This window comes from Mustela erminea, chromosome 2 (assembly GCF_009829155.1).
Source record: "Mustela erminea isolate mMusErm1 chromosome 2, mMusErm1.Pri, whole genome shotgun sequence".
NCBI lineage: Eukaryota > Metazoa > Chordata > Mammalia > Carnivora > Mustelidae > Mustela > Mustela erminea.
The window spans coordinates 89,442,672-89,448,175 of NC_045615.1; the positions used below are offsets into that span (position 1 = coordinate 89,442,672).

Genomic DNA, 5,504 nt, shown 5'->3' on the forward strand with positions numbered 1-5,504 from the left:
TAAGTACTTAAGCCAGCAATGAATTGGTTCATTTGTTTGAAATGTTAAAAAAAACAAAGTTGATTTTTGTTCTCAATTTATCCATTCAATGACACAATGTATGTTCTTTATTCATACTTCTTTTAGTTCTGATGATAGATAGTTTGAATAATGCAGTAAAATATAGAAGCCACAAACAAAAAATAGAATGGAGTTTATATAGATGGTAATTAGTTTCAATAAATAAAGATTATATCCAATTAAATGGTGGGGCAGGCAAGTCATAAATTTTATTATTGTTGTTAGTATTGGTTGTTACTGTTTATTGTCAAATAAGATTTAGTAAATAAGATCAATATACATTTGGATTTAGAATTGATTTGCAAAACATTGCTTCTTCTGGGTGAGTAGAAATAGGTATTTATTAGAACGGTAGAAATGGTAAAAATCAGCTGCTTAAAGTCAGGCATATTTAAGGAGCTCATTATTTATACTCAAGTACCCATTATCTATACTTGGAAATCAACATTTAATGATTTTAGTTAAACATCGGAGTTAAAAGGTATACTGTCAAATTATAAAATCTGTTTTTTCCTTTAGTAGGAGTTAAAATAAGGGTAATAGAAAAGAAGAATTACTTGTTATAAAGTTCTAGCTATTAAGATTAACAAGTAATGAAATATGCTGATTTAGAATTACTTACTAGAATGATAGCATCCATGTATCTACAGTTGCTATAATTTTATGAACTTTTCTGACTGCTATTGAATGCTTTAAATGTGCTTTAATAAATTAAACAATCACATTTATGTGTTATTCACAAAGTTATTTTATTCCACTTTGTAATGTATAAATCTTGAAAATGCAAGTTTTTAAAGGCAGTTTGTATGGTATTTAAAGAATCAATCAAAATTTAATTCATATAAAAAATGTGAAATACATCAGAAAAGATAGTATTAAAAAGTAAAATAAATATAAAATCCTTAAATTAATTGTATATTTTTATACCCTTGAAATCCTTCTAAAAACATTATTTATGTAAATGAAAATAAATTTTATTTTAAGCAAATGCATACATTATCTCCTGGGTTCACACTATTATAATTAGTGACAAATGTGATAAGTATACTTTTGTGAACTTAGCTCATACAATATTGATAATATCACCTACTTAAAAAATATTATTTTATGAACTTATATGCCTTACAAATATACCTTTATGAAATTTTTATAGTCATATGTGTTGTGGTTCTTACCTAGATACTCAAACTTTTTTTCCTATCATCCTTTTATCTAATTTCCAATTATTCTTAATTTCTATAATATATTTAAAGAAAAAAAATACATGATCAAGTGTGAACAGCCTGTTCACACAATATACCGATGACAGTTCAATAATTATTTAAGCTTCACATTCCAAAGTGATAATGTGTAGATTACATATACTTTTAAGAAGTTTTACAATTAAACAAGACATCATATGTAAATAACTTAACAGAGATGCTATTTAATAATAGTTATGCTATGCATGTTAGTTCTATGCTTTTTTATAACAATATTTTGTTAAATAATTCAATCAGTGTTCTCTCCTCATTTATTACTATCCACGGTATATAAAAAAGAATGATAAATGGCCCCAGCATTTGGGCATCTCTGTCTCAGAAAATCAGTGAAAAAATACTACAAGCAGTAGGTCCATAGTTAAACAGACAGAATACATACTCTCAATGTTAAAATTATTGTTTTAGTTATAAAATCTCTTCATTTGTTGGATCTAAATAATATTGGTTTAAGTTAAATTAAGCTTACCCATGGGTTATTATATATATCACATAAGCAGAAGAAGATTACGCTCACCATCTCTTTAACCACACCTAGTTAGCTATTTCAGGACCAACTAAATGGTCCTGAAATAAAAAGGAGGCTGAAAAAAAGCAAGATCCCAGAGATCATGACAGACTTTGTTGGTCTCCCAAAAGAGCTGCCTTCGTCCATGTACCAGAAGGGCTCAATACCTCAGCTACTAGAGGACTTTGGGGATGGAGGTGCTGTTCCAGAAATCCATGTAGCCCAGTGCCCACTGGATATAGGATGAAAGAAAAAAAAATGTCAAATGCACTGGCCATTCAGGTAGATGCTGAAGGAAAAATTAAAAATGATGCAATTGTTAGGCAAGTCAAAAGACAGGTTCATTTATAGCAAGTACACTGACCTGGTTCCAAAGGAAGTCTTGAATGTAGATAACCCAGACCTGCAAAGACCTGATGAAGAAACCATTCAAGAGATAACAGAAATGACAAGGGTAGCCCTAGAAAAATCTATATCACAGAAGGTTGCTGTAGCCATGCCAGTTTGAGCATCTAATAAACTGGTTCCTGCTGAGTATATTTGACACACACCATATCATCGAGAAGTGGCTTTCAACTTTGGAGCTAAACAGAGTTACCTGGATAGTGGAAATTCAGAAAGATCCAGTGGTACCTCCAAGTTTAAAGACTAATAAGAAAATTTCCTGAGAACCACCTTCTCCTCCTGTCATGAATTCTCCCGGCCAAAAGAGGATCATGAAGGAACAAGAGTGGAAGATTCCTCCTTGTATTTCAAACTGGAAAAATGGGAAGTGCTATACAATTCCACTAGACAAACATCTGCTGCTAATAGAAGAGGACAGCAAACAGTGCACATCAATTGAGAAATTTGCTAAGCAGGCTGAAGCCCTCTACGTTGCTTATTGGAAGGCTTGTGAAGGTGTAGAAATATGGGCTCAAGTAGAGAGAAATATGGCTCAACAAGAAAATGAGAAACATGAACAGAAAATTAGAAAAATGGCCCAGAAAGCCTGGTAGAGAAGAGTTGGGATCAAAACCCATGTGGAAAAAGAGAATGGAGACGCACTTAAGAGGGATGAAATCTGACATGACAGATGAAAGGAGAGACAGTACAATGGGGGAATCTTTCCAGGCAGCTCCTGATAAGAGGTTAAAACTACAGAGAAATGAAAATCAAGATATCAGTGAAGTCATCGCTCCCGGTATGCCCAATCCTCAGAAATACTGTGAAGTCCAGTATGACCAAAGGGTCTTCAACCAATCCAGGGGTGTGGAGAGTGATTTTGCAGGTAGAGAAGATGAAATTTACAATGTTTATGATTAAGCCTCGAGAGGTGGTAAAGATAAGGCCCAGAATATTTTCATGCCTGGGAAAAATTTGGACAAGGACATGCATGGTGATGACCTAGGAGGCAGAATAAAGACCAACACTTTGGTTCCTGATAAGTTTTCTGGTTCAGATCGCAGGCAAAAAGTCTGAGAAGGATCAGTTCAGTTTGAGGAAGATCATTTGGATTTGGACAAGTTTTTGAAAGTAGCCAAACAGCACAGTGGTTCCAAAAGACTCTTAGATAACAGCTGCCTCAGTGAACATGAGGGTAAGAAGAAGAGGAAGGACTAGATATGTCTCTCTTCAAAGTGAATGAACTTCTATCCATAACCCTAATGATGCAAGTCAGATGGGGAAACAATTTATACATCACCAGGATAAAAACCAAACATGGGTGACAGACTACAGCACTACCTTTTATTATAAGAGTAAAGAGGGATGGAAATTCTTTCACTGTTAGTTTTTCTGTTTGGTTGGTTTTTTGTTTGTTTGTTTGTTTGTTTGTTTGTTTAAGAGTAGGTTGCATATGTGCTTCTGTCTTTTGGCATTTATAGAACATACTGGCCCACACATGAAATTAAGACCACTTCCTTTTGTGTGACACTAGTACTTTGGGGCGTTAGTATACTTTGCATAACAATGACTGCTGATGAATAAAGTTGCCCCAACCATAGAGGGAAGCAGTTATATTCACATATTGTCACTGGCCTGTCAAATGACCTTTGTCCCTATTCTGCTCTGTTTTAATTTGGAGTGGGTAAAGTAAGTTCTTGCTTGGTGGAATGATTTGTTTCAAATAAAAACATTTAGAAAAAAAATAAAAATAAAAAAAATCATTACACAATTACTCAAGTTACTCTTGGGAAACTGTTAGAGACTTATTATATATTTTTTTTGGTTTAGCAAAAGCCACAATGCTAAAATCCTTTTCATGTCCTTCTAAAATTATTGTGCAATATTCCCATAGCTCATTCCTTTATAAGATCACCCAGGATGTGGACAAGTTAGGTGGTACACATGCAGAAGCACAGCAAGACCATTTGGAAATGGATCTGAAAGTAATAAATATATTACTTATAAATTTATAAAAATAATTTCTTGGAAGCTGAATGGAGGGCCATCAATGGAGAGTAAGAATCATATGGAAATGAAAAAGAAGAAATGAGAATGGGTATTTAGACATAAAGACAAGAGGGAAGGAAAAGAGCAGAGAGGAAAAGAGAAGGAAAAAAATGATTTAGTACACAGTTGTCACTGATTACTTTTTTTTTTTAAGATTTTTATTTATTTATTTGACAGACCACAAGTAGGCAGAGAGGCAGGCAGAGAGAGAGAGGACGAAGCAGGCTCCCCACTGAGCAGAGAGCCCGATGCGGGGCTTGATCCCAGGACACTGGGATCATGACCTGAGCGGAAGGCAGAGGCTTTAACCCACTAAGCCACCCAGGTGACCCCACTGATTCCTTTTGAAGTACAATTCTCACCACGTCAACACAGTTCACTTCCACATTTTCAACAGTAATAGCTCATTTTATCTTAGAAAGCCTTCCTTACGTTTATTGAAATGTGAGGACTCTTCTCCTGGAGCCTTTGTTTCCTATAACACCTTTTACCTCATATGGAGTCTTTAGACCATTAGTGGCAGCATCACCAGGAAGCTTTTTGGAAATGCAGATACTCAAGCCCTACCTAGACTTACTGAATCAGAATATGCAATGTGACAAGACCCCAAGTAATCTGTAATACACATAAATACTTAAGAAGCACCACATATTATATATTTTCAAACTTTAAAAATAAGGCCACATTAAACAAACCAGTATGATTGACTATAGAAGAGATTTTTCAGTGTTTGGATGAATTTTACACTGGGAATTTAGGATTATAGAAGGACATACAGGGCAGAGAGATTGGAGGACTTAGTGAGCATAGGGGATAGAGGAGACTATTGGAGTCTGACTGCACTTTTTTGGCAAAGCAGGAATAGCAGTGTAACACATGGTTCCATCTGAAACCTTTGAAACAAAAGTTAATCAACATTTTCCTGGAGATGTAGAGAGTCCATCATTACCCTGAATCTGTGTGTGTCATGTAAGAAAGAGTATATTGAACCCATAGAAATATTTCGGATTATAGTAAGGTGTCTTTACTGAGTCCTAATTGACATTTTAGGATAACAGAGGGACTAATTAATCCCATATCCATTGGCTTGCAAAATCTTGATATTTCTATGTCTTTTGCTTGGGGACTATGTGGGATTTTGTAGGGTGATAGGGGAAGGAGGTGAACAATGACGGTGTGTGTCACTTTCTGAACTTTCACTATCATCAAGGTGCTGTTCTGAGCTCCTAAGGACAAAAGAACTG

At 34.7% G+C, this 5,504-nt stretch overlaps 1 pseudogene; it reads left to right on the forward strand.

Annotated features, from left to right (window-relative positions):
• Positions 1-1,972: 1,972 nt before the first annotated feature.
• Positions 1,973-2,901, forward strand: LOC116582393 (annotated as a pseudogene).
• Positions 2,902-5,504: the final 2,603 nt, after the last annotated feature.